At 45.9% G+C, this 15970-nt stretch overlaps 2 long non-coding RNA genes and 4 other non-coding genes across 6 annotated transcripts in view; 3 read left to right on the top strand and 3 right to left on the bottom strand.

Annotated features, from left to right (window-relative positions):
* Positions 1-15970, bottom strand: part of LOC144007448 (uncharacterized) — a 224785-nt gene that overhangs the window by 196323 nt on the left and 12492 nt on the right. The gene's annotated exons all lie outside the window — the stretch shown is intronic.
* Positions 1561-5013, top strand: LOC144007942 (uncharacterized). The gene is made up of 6 exons (XR_013280468.1): positions 1561-1708; positions 2753-2982; positions 3106-3249; positions 3412-3687; positions 3770-3908; positions 3987-5013. It is a non-coding gene; the product is annotated as an uncharacterized LOC144007942 (long non-coding RNA).
* Positions 13063-13135, bottom strand: trnav-cac (transfer RNA valine (anticodon CAC)). The gene has a single exon. It is a non-coding gene; the product is annotated as a tRNA-Val (tRNA).
* On the top strand, positions 13576-13647 carry trnad-guc (transfer RNA aspartic acid (anticodon GUC)). Its single transcript has one exon. It is a non-coding gene; the product is annotated as a tRNA-Asp (tRNA).
* trnav-cac (transfer RNA valine (anticodon CAC)) lies at positions 13713-13785 on the bottom strand. Its single transcript has one exon. It is a non-coding gene; the product is annotated as a tRNA-Val (tRNA).
* LOC144008176 (U1 spliceosomal RNA) lies at positions 14851-15015 on the top strand. The gene has a single exon (XR_013280700.1). It is a non-coding gene; the product is annotated as a U1 spliceosomal RNA (small nuclear RNA).

Below are 15970 nucleotides of genomic sequence, written 5' to 3'. Positions count from 1 at the left end.
GGTAGGCCGTCAGGTCACACACGTTTTCGTTCAGTTTCGCTCCACTACCAGGGGCACTAAATAATCTTTACTTCATAAAATAGATTTATTAGTAGTAAGTAAGAATCCGTGGAGTTCACCCTCTGAAAACCTGCCAATTTTGTGTTTTCGGAGGTGAAACCCCGGCACTATTTTGCGATGAGGCGCAGTGATCTCTCGTGTGGGCGTAGTGCCATTAGGTCGGTAGTGGTGTGATTTAGGTCACATGAGCCAATCAGGTAGCTGCTGCGTTCTCCTCACCATAGCAACCGCATATCAAAAATGGCGACCACAACGTCGGAGAGCAAAGAAGAGCGAAAGGAGAAAAAAAGTTAGAAAGAAAGTTATATATATATATATATATATGTATATATATATATATATATTACCCACTTATTACTTTTCTGCTTCTTAAGTTCACAATGGACTCTGAAGAAGACAATGAGGATGAACATCAAGTCATGCCTCGTGATGAAGATCAAGTCATCACTCAGGACATTATGGACATAAATATTGAGGACGCTACTGAGCCAGGAAGCACTGATAATACTGAAAATGAAATGGGAAGCTAATAACAAACCTTAATAATAATCCATCCATCCATCCATCCATTTTCTTGACCGCTTATTCCTCACAAGGGTCGCGGGGGCTGCTGGCGCCTATCTCAGCTGGCTCTGGGCAGTAGGCGGGGGACACCCTGGACTGGTTGCCAACCAATCGCAGGGCACACAGAGACGAACAACCATCCACACTCACACGCACACCTAGGGACAATTCGGAGCGCCCAATTAACCTGCCATGCATGTCTTTGGAATGTGGGAGGAGACCGGAGTACCCGGAGAAGACCCACCTTAATAATAATAATAATAATAATAATAATAATAATAATAATAATAATAATAATAAATTATCTGAGCTGCTTTTCCTCACAAGGGTCGCGGGAGTGCTGGAGTCTATTCCAGCTGACATCGGGCAGCAGGCAGGGTACACCCTAAACTGATTGGCAGCCAATCCAGGGCACACACAGATGAACAACCACGTAATACTACTACTACTACTACTACTAATAATAATAATAATAATAATAATGATAATGAATTTATAAGGTTTACCACATTACTGTCATCTATAGTCCAATTGATGCGCTGTGATAAAACATTCCTTTGCTATATGTTAGTGATGGGAAAATGAAGCTTCATGAACCATTTGCAATATTTTCTTACTATTTTTATTTTATTTTTTTTACTACTGCTGCTCTTGGTTTTAAGATAAAGGCTAGTACAATGTAAATTAAATTTCTAATGCGTCTTTAGAGATGCAAGACGAAGGTCAGGAAATTTCCTCTGTATCGTTAGCACTACTGTGTGCAGTCTTGTCTGTACAACTGAAGGTTAGGCTACTAACAAAATTACTGTGATAAGAAAAAAACACAGCTGACACATATGACAACCCTTAATGTGGAAATGATGTAATTTCCACATTAAGGGTTGTCATATGTTGACATATGTTTGCTAATATCTTGCCTCTACAGGTGGATCCATATCCATTCAATTCCTTCACTGAGGCAGCCCTTAGCCTATTCTTTGAAACCTCCGGCATTTCAGAGAGCAATTTTTCTTGCTTAATAGAAATCCTGTCACACGACAGTTTCAAGGAGGAGGATGTACCGCCAAGTGTCAGTGTTTTCAAGGTAGGCAGAGAAAAGCTGGATACCTCACATTAAAGGTCTTGACATTCTAGCATTCTTATTCTTGACAATAATACTGTATATGTGACCTCACCGGTCTAAACATGACGTTCTGATTAACATGACATTTTTGGAATATGAGTTATGCAGCAAAATGCAGCCGTTTTTATCCATCTCAGGCCGCAGCCATTTTGTCACTTGCTGAAGACATCACAGTTGCTCAGGTCTCAGGCAACGACCAATCACAGCTCTCCTGTTTTCTTAAGCGGAGCTGTGTGTCATGTTTTGGTTTTGTGGGGGTGGGATTTTGTTTTCTTTTGGTGTTTTTGGTTGTCATGTATTCCTTGTCTCTTGCCTTTTCCCGTTATGTCTAACCATGTCCACCTGAGTGTGTCTTCCCTTCCCACTGTGTTGATCAATCAGCTCCCCAAGCCTCTTGTATCTTGCCCAGGTGTCTGTTGTTTTCTCGTTATCATGTGTATTTAGTTGCCCTGCTTTCTTTCAGTTCTTGTTGAGTCATTGTTGCTGTTCCTGTTCCTGTTGTTGTCCAGTCATCCCAAGTTTTCCATGCCATGCCTTGTTGTCCTCGTGTTTTCGTCATTAGTTTGTTTTTGACCTTGTTAATTTGTATTTTTCCATAGTCCCTGGTTTACATTTTTTGTCAATTAAATCCCCTTTTTACTTGCATCCCTGCCTTGCCTTGTTTTTGTTGCCCCCTGCATTTGGGTCCTGCCTCCGACCCCCCCCCCCAACGTGACACTGTGATTGATTTGCCAGAGCGACTGTGATATAATTTTCAGCCTTCTGACAATCAAGTCAAGTCAACTTTTATTTATATATAATGATAAAAACTGCTGGATTGTGCTGCTAAACTCATATTCCACTAACAATATCAACCAAATTACCATATTTAGAGCAGTGGGGCTGCATATAACATATTATTTTGAAGAATTTTTGGGGGGGTTGACTTCCCCGTTGTTACTGTAAGTCAAGAAAAACGCTTTGTTTTAAAATGCTGTACTCATGTGACCGTTTTCCCCATTTCAGAGGATAAGGAAAAACATACCAAAGGTGCCTATTAGTGTACATGGTGATGACTCCAATTTCTGCCACTTTATTATGGAGAAGACAGTGGAAAACATTTGGAAAACAATATGCACATGGCCAAAATGACATTTGTGCCAGTGACCGACTGCCACAGGGACGCCTTCAATTCAAGGCTCTTTCACCAGAGCAAGCTTTTTTGCATACAGTCTGTCAAGACAAATGTGGGAAAGGTACACTAATTAAAAAAAAAAAAAAACTCACCCAAAAAAGATAAAATAACCTCATTTTATGTAGCCTTTACTGTTTTGTTTGTTTGTTGCCAATACTACAGTTGGTTTTGTATTTTGTTTCAGACAAGGCTCGATCACTTCCACCTTGATGGTCTTGGTGTTGGAAGACTGCAGATAAGTCTGATCTGGGACAACTTGATGACACAAGTCCAACAATTTCTTAGTGATCTGATTGTTTCAATCGACAGACCACATTGGCTCAAGCAGGTAACAAAGTTATACAGATAAGTACATAACCAGTGCATTTACTCAGGAACAGTCCACCCAAAGATGATGCTTTTGCATGTTCATTTTAATTGATCTATCCCTTGTAACTTTTTATGCTACATGCAGAGATTAAATCTATTACATAACACATTATTCTTTCAGCTTCCAGATCTTCATCACTTGGCATGTGCGACTGGCTGTGAGGTGCTCCATCTTGTTCAGATGTGGCCCATAATAGGAAGAGATGTTTTGTGTTGCCCAGAGGCATTTACAGCAGCCTCTGCTGAATACTTTGGCCACAACAACTGCCACCTTCTCACCAAAGCCAACATCTTGCTGAGTAGCTACCTGTCCTCAATCAGATCGGCAAGACTTACTGACAAGGAGGCAAGGCAACTCCAGGTTCAGATATGTGACCATCACATACTATTTAAGAGGGTAATTCTGTTCGATCAGTTTGTTTGTTTTTCTCCAATGCTACTTTGCATTTAGACATTTAAGAATTTTTTTTTTTTTTAAGATATGGAAGGCAGAGGTGCCAAACCGGGCCAACATCCATTGTGGCTATCACACTGGGGAGCAAATAGATGTGCCGGGCCACCCCATGATTGGTGATTGTAACCGCTTTGAGTGATACCACCACAGGATTAAGGATATGGGTAAGTAAATTTCTTGGACATTTGCTAGGGCCTACAAATGCTTGAAGCTCACTGTCTTGAGTGCATGTTGTACCTCAGTTATAGCTCACAAGAATGGTATTAGTATGGAGAAAACAATGGTGAAGAGGATTGCAGTGTTGGATGCTCTTTGCACATTGTCAACACAAAATGATAAAGCAGCAGAGAATACATCTGTCCATGGGCTTCCAGGCTATGCCCCTGTTTACAGACCATCAGGATCAGTCACACTGGTATCTGCTGCTGAACTTCAGCAAAGATATGGGCTGGGTAGGAAAATAAATGTAAAAATATGGTAATAAAATAAATGATTAAAAGAATTGTATTGCATGTTAACCACTTTCTAATACAGGAGTTAATTCTGATTCTGTAGGAGGAGGAGGAAAAGCTTTCCAGATTCCTTGCTGTCATTCCAGTCACGTTTGATGAAGTACATATTCTCACATTTGGTCACCATTATATCACGATTCTTAATCATATAATTGCCCCCTATTTTCATCATGTGCGTGGGTGCAGACTTTGTGACCGGGTTTGATTCTGTCTGTGCAACTCATGAGGTGGCCATTACCTGACTAGTACTGTGCCACAGACAAGTGGTTTGGTACTGTTACATTTGTGCTGTATTTAGTGTATAATTGTTTTGTTTATTAATAATATACAAACTTAGTTTTTCATTGTATGTATTGTATATGTAGAAAATAAATGGAGGTTTAATAAATATACTGTCAATTTATTGAAGTACAAAAAAAAAGGGTGGGAATCTTAACAGTCTCGTCAGTTGGCTTGTATTTACTTTCAGCCTTGTTGAATCATTGTCAGGTGTATTGTGTTTTGTTGGTACTTTGTTATAGTATTTACAATATTTGGCTTTTAGTTTAGTGTTTCCAACAGCAATTTTATTTAATAAACTTGTACAACTTTGTTTCGTACACCTTCTTCCCCTCCTATGTTCTTGGGTCCACAATTTAAAGTGTCAGTGTGTGTGTGCGTGTGCGTGTGGGTGTGAGACAAGGCAGCTAATTAGGCAGATAAGAAGCAGCTGGAGCAGCAGCCAGGTGTGGATAATTACAGTGCCAGCCTACTTAAGCCAGCCCCGGACCACATCTCGGCGCCAGAACGTCTTGAGTAGTACACCATTCAGTAGTGTCCATTTCACTCACTCACTCACTCACTCACTCACTCACTCACTCACTCACTCGGCTTGCTCCCTAACCACTTGTGTCCCACCTGTCCAGGTCATCCTCACCGGCTCCCGCCTTGCCTGCTCACCTGCCATCTCGTCTGCCATCCTGCCTGCCATCCTGCCTGAAGTGATGGCGGGATGAAGCCCCGTGAATGTATCGAGTCTTTTGGGCCATTTGCTTCCCCAAAAGGCTGCTGTTGAGGCCTCATTTAATAGCTCATTTAGTAGTGCTGACATCTGCTGGTCATTTGGTGTAACGCAAATGTTATGTGGTTCACAGGCAACAAATCAGTAAATCTGTGCACAAAATAATGGAGGTTTTGTCCATTAAATATTGTCCGTATATTTGTCAGTTGTATGTTCAGTTACTTGATGTGCTTGTGTAACTGGGACACACATTGGATACAGGGATTGGTGTATTTTATTGATTTTTGTTAAGGAATAAAATCATTTTGACTGTTGGGGCTCAGTCGATTCCTTTTTTTCGATATGATTTCCCCTGCCTTTGAGAAAACCCTCTCGCAAGGGACAGAGGAAGCAGGCGTGCAAAGGAACTGAAGTGCCAACTGGAACAGATGTCTGTTTATATCTGTTCGAAAGGCTTCTTCCTTCGCTTCGAAGTCCTTCGCTTGTTGGGTGGCTCCATTCTCAAGCAGTAGCGCAGTACACAGTCCTTTCCTCGTTAGTATAGTGGATAGCATCTCCGCCTGTCACGCGGAAGACTGGGGTTCGAGTCCCCAACGGGGAGGTGGTGCCTGTGCTATTTGCTTTTTGGATACTCAGTTTTCATTGCAAATACATAGAAAATTGCGCTGTCTTCACGCAGTTTCGAGCCAGGGACCTTTTGCGTGTTAGGCGAATGAGATAACCACTACACCATGGAAACAGACACTGGCGTTTCATGTGCTGACAGGGTTGGCAAAGAGCAGAGCTGGCTGGCATTCCCATTTTAGTGACAGTTTTCCCTCGGCGCCTGTCCAGGTAACAAACACAGAGTCCTTTCATCGTTAGTATAGTGGATAGTATCGCTGCCTGTCACATGGAAGACCGGGGTTGGATTCTCTGACGGGGAGGTGGCTGCATGTACAATTCAATTTTTGGATACTCAGTTTTAATTGCAAATACAAAGACTATTGCCCTGTTTCCACCCCGTTTCAAGCCAGGGACCTTTCGCGTGTTAGGCGAATGTGATAACCACTACACCTTAAATGGTTCAGGTCCTATTTGGAGGAAAGGAGTTACTTTGTGACCATTGGAAATTTTGAATCTGATCGAAAGGCCATGACATGTGGGGTCCCTCAAGGGTCAGTCCTTGGACCCCTGTTGTTCAGTCTGTATATGTTACCTTTGGGTCAAATGCTTCAGAACACCGATGTTGACTATCATAGTTATGCAGATGACACACAACTGTATTTATCTATGTCCCCAAATGACAGCAGTTCTATTAACGCATTGTGTCATTCTCTAGAGCAAGTTAACAACTGGATGAACCAAAATTTCCTTCAGCTGAACGAAAACAAAACGGAGCTCATTGTTTTCGGCAATAAAGAAAAGAGGACTGCTGTTAAAAAAAAGCTTGAGTCACTGTCTTTAGAAACTAAAGACCAAGTTCGAAATCTTGGGGTACTAATAGACTCAGATCTGACCTTCAGCAATCATATTAAATTCATCACTAAAACAGCCTTTTACCAGCTGAAAAACATATCCAGACTGAAGGACTGCATGCTTCAAGCAGACCAAGAGAAGCTTATCCATGCTTTTATCTCCAGCAGACTAGATTACTGTAACGGTCTTCTGACTGGACTCTCTCAAAAGAACATGAGACACTTGCAGCTCATTCAGAACGCTGCAGCTCGAGTTCTGACCAAAACAAAAAGATCAGAACATATTACTCCAGTACTTAAGGATTTACACTGGCTCCCTGTCAGCTGTAGAATCGATTTTAAAGTTCTGCTACTCGTCTATAAATCACTAAATGGTTTGGGTCCTGAATATATCCAAGAAATGCTGATTGAGTACAAACCCAGCAGGGCTCTGAGATCTACAGACTTGGGCCAACTAGTGGAACCCAGAGTTCGAAGCAAACATGGTGAAGCTGCATTTAGCTATTATGCTGCACACAGATGGAATAGGCTGCCAACAGAAGTGAAGTCAGCCCCGAGTGTAAATGCTTTCAAATCCAGGTTAAAAACTTTGCTTTTTTCTTATACCTTTGATTAGGGAATTTTAAACATCTTTAATTAAGTGTTTTTTTCTTTTTGTTTTTTTTTTTTTTTTTTAGTAAATTTTGTAACCTATTTTTATTTATTTATTTTTTTCCTCTGAATGTTAACTACTGTTTCTTGATGCTTATGTGTTGTCTTTCCTCGTGTAAAGCACATTGAGTTGCCTTGTGTATGAAATGTGCTATACAAATAAACTTGCCTTGCCTTGCCTTACACCATGGAAACAGACATTGGTGTTTACCCTGTTGGCAGGATTGGCAAACAGCATACCTGTCTGGCATTGATTTTAGTGACAGTTTTCCCTCTACGCCTGTCCAGGTAGCAAACACAGAGTCCTTTCCTCGTTAGTATAGTGGATAGTATCTCCGCCTGTCACGTGGAAGACTGGGGTTCGATTCCCTGACGGGGAGGTGGCTGCATGTACAATTCAGTTTTTGGATACTCAGTTTTCATTGCAAATACAGGGTGACCCAAAAAGATGCGTACCCATATTTTATTAGATAAAAAATCCATTTTTTAACGAATGTCTTTTCTGTTGCAGGACGTGAAAGGTGAACCTATGGATGATCATTTGCAGCTATAGTTGCCCTGAAAATGTCTTGGACAAATCAGCAGAAGATATTCACCCTGGAGACCTATTTTGCGACAAAATCATACCAGAGTGTACAGATTCAGTGTCGAAAGCGTTTCCATTGTCGCAACTTTCCATCAAAATCAACAATTGTTGTAAGCGTTCAATAGTGAAAAAATGTCCAAACCATAACACTAGTATCTGATCGGAGGCGTCTCTCAGCTGGGTTTAGACCGTCGTGAGACAGGTTAGTTTTACCCTACTGATGATGTGTTCCCGCGATAGTAATGCTGACAGTCAGGTTCACAGTCGGGGCTGGTTTGAGATTGGCTTCCCCGGAGCGATACTCGGGAGACCAAGGACAATGTCAGGCATTCCTGACCGAATGCGACATACACTTTGAACTCTCACCACAGGCATTCCCCACGGACCGTTCCCGCGTGGCCTTTATGATTTCCCACCTGACTGGACGAGCTAGAGACTGGGCCACCGCGGAATGGGCACGGCACTCCCCGACTTGCTCAACCGCAGCCGGGTTTAGCAGGGCACTTCGCCTCGTGTTCGATCCAACCAACATGGATCGGGAAAAGACTCGAGAGCTTAGTAACCTCAGACAAGGCCGAGAATCGGTGAATGATTATGCAATCCGATTCCGAACACTAGCGGCCAAGAGTGGCTGGAATGACACAGCCCTTTTTGACCACTTTTTGAAGGGGCTTTCCACAGCCATGCAAGAACTCCTACTGCCCGTGGACTTACCTGGCGATTTGGACTCATTGATCTCGTTGGCCATCCGCACAGATCATCGAAGGCGAGATCTTTTGCAGACCAGCGGACATCAACGGGGACACGGCTCCGGATTCTTCCGGCATCCAGAAGCAAGAGGCCCTCCGCAAGGTGCACTTCCCCAGTCGCCCACCGCGGGAAGGCCCAGCGAGAGTGACGAGGAGCCGATGCAGCTGGACCGCGCCCGATTGTCTCACCACGAACGCCAGCGACGTCGTCAAGAGGGGCGATGCTACTACTGTGGAGAACAAGGCCATCTGGTGGTAGCTTGTCCCACCAAAAGAGGCTCTCCGGTGAGTACCGCGACTCACAAGCAAGGCAAGAACCGAAAACTCACGCAAGTCAAGATTTCCTGCAATGACATTTCCACAGACTTGCTAGCTCTCATTGACTCCGGAGCGGACGAGAGCCTCATGGATTGGGGTCTGGTGGAAAAATTGCAGGCAGGCACGGAGCCACTTTCCACCCATATGAGTGCCAGGGCGCTCAATGGGAAAGACTTATTCCTCATCACGCATGTCACAGAGCCTCTTGAGATCCATATTGGACAGCACCGAGAACTTCTTCGCTTCCATGTCTTCCGTTCCCCATCACACACACTGGTCCTGGGTCATCCCTGGTTGCAGTTGCACAACCCCCGCATCGACTGGCGATCGGGGCGAGTCCTGGACTGGGGAGATGATTGTGAACACCATGGGGTGGAGCGGCCAGCGGCAGAGGCACCTCCCGCTGCCATCCGACAGGTGTCTCTCGTGAATGACCAGGATTACCCGGACCTGAACACCGTTCCCACCTGCTATCATCCTCTCAGGGAGGTGTTCAGCAAGTCCAAGGCCATGTCACTTCCCCCACATCGATCCTATGACTGTGCGATCGAGTTGATTCCTGGATCTACCATCCCCAAGGGGAGATTGTACTCGGTTTCGGGTCCCGAACGCAAGGCCCTAAACGAGTACATAGACACTTCGTTGAAAGCCGGACTTATTCGGCCCTCGTCATCGCCAGCTGGAGCCGGTTTTTTCTTTGTGGGCAAGAAGGATGGCTCATTACGCCCTTCCATTGACTACAGTCCTCTGAATGAAATCACAGTCAAGAATCGTTATCCTCTGCCCTTGATGTCTTCAGTATTCGACCAGCTCCAGCAAGCCAAGATATTCACCAAACTGGATCTCCGCAACGCCTATCATCTCGTCCGTATTCGTGCAGGGGATGAGTGGAAAACTGGCTTCAATACTCCCCGAGGCCACTACGAATATTTAGTCATGCCCTTTGGACTCACTAATGCGCCAGCGGTTTTCCAGGCCATGATTAATGATGTGCTCAAGGACTTCCTCGACCAGTTCGTGTATGTGTATCTTGACGACATATTGATCTACTCACCGGATTTGAAAACCCACCAGAACCATGTCACCCAGGTCCTGAAACGCTTGCTAGAACACAAGCTCTATGTAAAGGCTGAAAAGAGCCTTTTTCATGCGGATACCGTCTCATTTCTGGGATTCATCGTATCTCCTGGCAAAGTCGAGATGGAGCTGGAGAAGGTCAGCGCGGTCAGGGACTGGCCCACACCGGAATCCAGAAAAAAGGTGCAACAGTTCCTGGGCTTCGCCAACTTCTACCGACGCTTCATCCGCAACTTCAGCTCCATCGCTGCTCCACTCCATGCCTTGACCTCGCCACAGCAACGCTTCATCTGGACCCCGGAAGCCAACGCCGCATTCAACACACTTAAGAAACGTTTCACAGAGGCTCCGATACTCAGAGTTCCCGACCCTACCCGCCAGTTCGTGGTTGAGGTAGATGCCTCCAATCTGGGCGTCGGAGCCGTGCTTTCCCAAAGGAGCCAGGAGGATGGAAAAGTGCATCCCTGCGCCTTCTTGTCCCGGAAACTCTCAAAGGCCGAGCGCAACTACAGCGTGGGAGACCGAGAATTGCTGGCTGTCAAGGTCGCCTTGGAAGAGTGGAGGCACTGGCTGGAGGGCGCGGAACACCCCTTCATCATCTGGACAGACCACCGCAACCTGGAATACCTACGTCAAGCCAAAAGACTGAACCCACGACAGGCCAGGTGGTCATTATTCTTTAACAGATTCTCGTTTTCTCTGACCTACAGACAGCAAGAATGTTAAAGCAGACGCTCTTTCCCGAATTCATGACCCGGAAACCACAGCAACCGAACCTGAACCCATCCTGCCTAGAGACTGCATTATCGGAGCCATGTCCTGGCAGGTGGAAGAGGATGTTAAGGAGGCCCTCCAAGACACGATCGTTCCTAAGGAGTGTCCACCACGACGGCTCTACGTCCCGGAGGGTCTACGAGCACAGGTGATTAATTGGGCACACACCTCTCGTCTTTCTTGCCACCCAGGTACTCGCAGGACCCTGTACGTCGTCGCCCGGAGATTTTGGTGGCCGTCAATGGAGACCTCGGTACATGAATATGTCAAGGCCTGCCCAGTCTGTGCCCGAAATAAAACATCAAACCAACACCGGATGGGTCTCCTCCAACCGCTGCCGATCCCCTCAAGACCCTGGGCGGAGATTTCTATGGACTTTGTGACCGGACTTCCCACTTCACATGGTAAAACCACAATACTCACAGTTGTCGACCGCTTTTCGAAGATGGCCCGCTTTATCCCATTACCCAAGCTTCCCTCAGCCAAAAGAACCGCCGAAGTCATGATCGACCAAGTGTTCAGGATTCATGGATTCCCGCGGCACATAGTGTCGGACCGCGGTCCCCAGTTTGTTTCTCGTTTTTGGAGGGAGTTCTGCAGAGCCATAGGGGCAAAGGCAAACCTAACCTCAGGTTACCACCCGGAGGCCAACGGACAAGCTGAGAGGCTTAACCAGCAGCTGGAGACCGGACTTCGATGCTTGGTCTCTCAAAACCCATCCACTTGGAGCAAGAACCTGGTATGGGTCGAACTAGCTCATAACTCCTTACCCACCTCTGCCACAGGAATCACGCCGTTCAAATGTGTTCACGGATACGATCCACCATACTTCGCGGACCTGGAGGAGGAAGCCTCAGTCCCCTCGGTCCTCGCCATGATCCGCCGATGTCGCCGAATCTGGTCAGCAGCTCGACTGGCACTTCAACGTCAAGGCGACAGGGTGAAAAGAGCTGCTGACCGGAGGAGGAGGGTCGCGCCACAGTACCAGCCAGGGCAGAAGGTATGGCTTTCAACAAAAAATCTTCATCTCAAAGTTCCCTGTCCAAAGTTGGCCCCGAGATTCGTGGGGCCATTCCCAGTTGCAAAGACTATAGGCCCTGCCGCCGTGCGCCTTCGCCTGCCTCGATCCCTCGGCACCCACCCCACCTTCCACGTGAGCCAGGTCAAGCCAGTCCAGGACAGTTCCCTGGTTCCGCCCGAGCCCGCGCCGCCCCCTCCGGAGATGGTGGAGGGGGGCCCGGTCTATAAAGTGAGAAAGTTGTTGGACGTCAGAAAGCGGGGCCGGGGACACCAATACCTGGTGGATTGGGAGGGTTACGGGCCAGAAGAGAGGCAGTGGGTGCCCGCCCGGTTCATCGTGGACCCCTCCCTCATCGACGAATTCTATGTTGTACACCCCGAGATTCCTGGGCCGTCGAGAGCCGGCCGTTGAGGGGGGGGGTACTGTCACGCCGCCACCAGAGTGGCGGGTCAAGCTTTTATTTGTCACAGTCAGGTTCCTGTTTTATTATGAAATTACTAACTCACATCTCAGTGCATGGAAGCGTCCTCACAGTCCTTGATCCACAGTCCTAGTTTGATGTCTTGCCTTGCTTTGTCTTGCGCCCTTTGTTTGCCCCTTGTTTTCCTCCCTTGTGGAGCGCCTTTAGTTGTCCCTGTTTTTGAGTGCCCTTTTTGTATCTCCAGTTTGGAGCTCTTTTTGTTCAGCCTTTTTTCCCTCTTTGAGAGGTGTTTTGAGTTTCGATATATTAAAACTGCAGCCTTGTTGGCCAACTGTCACTCTGCGTCTGAGTCCTACCTCCTCGCTACGTGTCAGTATTGGCTTTTTGGATACTGAGTTTTCATTGCAAATACAAAGAAAATTGCCCTGTTTCCACCCGGTTTCGAGCCAGGGACTTTCAGCGTGTAAGGCGAATGTGACAACCACTACACCATGGAAACAGACACTGGAGTTTCACATGCTGACAGGGTTGGCAAACAGCATAGCTGGCTGGCGTTCCCGATTTTAGTCACAGTTTTCCCTCTACGCCTGTACAGATAGCAAAAACAGAGTCCTTTCATCGTTAGTATAGTGCATAGTATCTCCGCCTATCATGCGGAAGACTGGGGTTTGATTCCCCAACGGGGAAGTGGTACCTGTTCAATTTGCTTTTTGGATACTCAGCTTTCATTGCAAATACAAAGAAAATTGCGCTGTCTCCACCCGGTTTCAAGCCAGGGACGTTTCGCGTGTGAGGCGAATGTGATAACCACTACACCATGGAAACAGACGTTGGTGTTTACCCTGTTGGCAGGGTTGGCAAAGAGCATAGCTGGCTGGCATTCCCGATTTTAGTGACAGTTTTTCCTCAACGCCTGTCCAGGTAACAAATACAGAGTCCTGTCCTTGTTAGTATAGTGGATAGTATCTATGCCTGTCACGTGGCAGACCGGGGTTTGATTCCCTGACGGGGAGGTGGCTGCATGTACAATTCAGTTTTTGGATACTCAGTTTTAATTGCAAATACAAAGAAACTTGCCCTGTTTCCACCCGGTTTCAAGCCAGGGACCTTTCGAGTGTTAGGCGAATGTGACAACCACTACACCATGGAAACAGACGTTGGTGTTTACACTTTTGACAGGATTGGCAAACAGCATAGCTGTCTGGCATTGATTTCAGTGGCAGTTTTCCCTCTACGCCTGTCCATGTAGCAAACACAGAGTCCTTTCCTCGTTAGTATAGTGGATAGTATCTCCGCCTGTCACGCGGAAGACTGGGGTTCGATTCCCCAACGGGGAGGTGGTGCCTGTGCGATTTGCCTTTTGGATACTCAGTTTTCATTGCAAATACAAAGAAAATTGCGCTGTCTCCACCCGGTTTCGAGCCAGGGACCTTTTGCGTGTGAGGCGAATGTGATAACCACTACACCATGGAAACAGACTCTGAAGTTTCACGTGCTGACAGGGTTGGCAAAGAGCATAGCTGTCTGGCGATTTTCGTGACAGTTTGCCCTCTACGCCTGTCCAGGTAGCAAACACAGAGTCCTTTCCTCCTTAGTATAGTGGATAGTATCTCCACCTGTCATGCGGAAGACTGGGGTTCGATTCCCCAACGGGGAGGTGGTGCCTGTGCGAGTTGCTTTTTGGATACTCAGTTTTCATTGCAAATACAATGAAAATTGCACTGTCTCCACCCGGTTTCGAGCCACGCAATAGGTATTATATTTCTACTGCTCAAAATTACCTACTACAGTCATTTAGAATTCACTTGAATGCACGTAAATGTTTTACTGGTCTATGGGGACCTCTAGCGGCCACCAAGAACAGTAAAATAGCCAGTTGGTAATGGCGACTGTTACAGAGCTGTAGCGTCCCGCGGTTCACTTCTAAACTCCGTATATAGCCATCGAAACTAGCATACAAGTTGGAAATACACATAAACAATGCAACAATAAACATTTCTGACTTACTTTGTGGTCATGAACTCTGTCAAACGAAACTACGTACAACGTGATCAATCCGACTGCTACAGCACCGCTGTAGCCACCTGCTCTCTACTGAACTGAACTGCGCATGCACGCCCGACACATCGTCATACGTAATCGCGTAGTCACATGCCATGGGGAGGCACAACAATACAAACAAAGTTCTGATTCATGTAAATAAACACTCAACAATAATACACTATTTCTAGGAGCCTTTTGTACAGTTAGCGTGAATTGAAGTATAAAGTTCCCTCCAAAAACCCGCTTCATCGCCCAGCCAGGAAAATCACATCATGCATTGGAGAGTAATTATTAAACAATATAACATGGGACTTTCTGCTGTTAGCTGGGCTAATTGTTACGACCAGCAGACAGTGATGAGGACTTACTTTATTCTTCAGAAACGTCCTTGTATTCCGATGCGTGTGTATTGTGGTTCACAATTTCACGTGTTAGGAAACCGTCACTTCACATAGTGTGCGCGTGAATGACAATCGCGCTGGCGTCGTATCCAACTCATACTTACCTGGCAGGGGGCGATACCATGATCAAGAAGGTGGTTCCCCCAGGGTGAGGCTCAGCCATTGCACTCCGGTTGTGCTGACCCCTGCGAATTCCCCAAATGTGGGAATCTCGACTGCATAATTTGTGGTAGTGGGGGACTGCGTTCGCGCTATCCCCTGATAAATTTGTTTAAAAAAAATAGGGAAGCTAATTTTGGTGCTGGACTTCTGACACTGACCCAAAACTCCGGTAACTTGAGACCAGCGGAGTTCGCCATGTCGCTCAATTCGATCAAATTCTCAGCCTCGGAAACGTCAACGAGGCGGATGTCGGGGTCACCAATGTAGCGAGCAGTGACGGGAGTCGGAGGCAGAGTGTTGAAGTCCGGAGCCAAAGACCGGCGGTTTATTGATATCAGCTTCTCATCGTTTAACAGCAACAACAACTCACTCTGCGCGAGGCTCACAGACCTACCAACATTTTGTTCTTTTATCCTTTCATCCCAACAAACTCCCCCTTCGTCCCAACGTTCCGTGGGTGAATTATGTTCTAATCACTACAAAATATTCTGCAGCCTTATATACAAGACAGTTACACCACTGACCTGGATATATGACTTGATAGCCGATAGCCCATCCACGCCAATGCAAGCCGTTGAAGTCACAGGGCGGCCATCTTGTTACTGCCATCTCGCGAGAAGACAACTGTAAACTACACGGTATTCGTACAGATGAGATACATACAGCTCGTAGAGACCGGAGGCGGGGTGAGGGATTTGTACCGGGTGCTCACTATATTTTAACAAGTTTAAAAAAAAAATATATAACAAGTTAAAAAATAAATTAAAAATTGGACAGGTATGTACTGCTGCTTTGATTAATCATGTAATTTATACATGTAATTAAGGCAAGTTGTAAAATGTCTGAAGTCCTCTTGTTTTATGTTTAATTCATTTAACACACCATAAATCATGCTGTTTCTTACTTAGTACTGTTTCAAATGTTCTCCAATTTTGATACTGTACATGTATAGTATCGTATGCCGAGAAACATTTCTTCGGCCTCGCGACCTCAAAATTCTTGGCTTATCGGCTATCCAGAGATCAGTGGGCAGGTCACGTGATTGTCTTTTCGA

The sequence above is a fragment of the Festucalex cinctus genome, chromosome 19 (assembly GCF_051991245.1).
Source record: "Festucalex cinctus isolate MCC-2025b chromosome 19, RoL_Fcin_1.0, whole genome shotgun sequence".
NCBI lineage: Eukaryota > Metazoa > Chordata > Actinopteri > Syngnathiformes > Syngnathidae > Festucalex > Festucalex cinctus.
The sequence above is the reverse complement of the archived record's forward strand: the minus strand, read 5'-3'. Positions and strand labels throughout refer to the sequence as shown.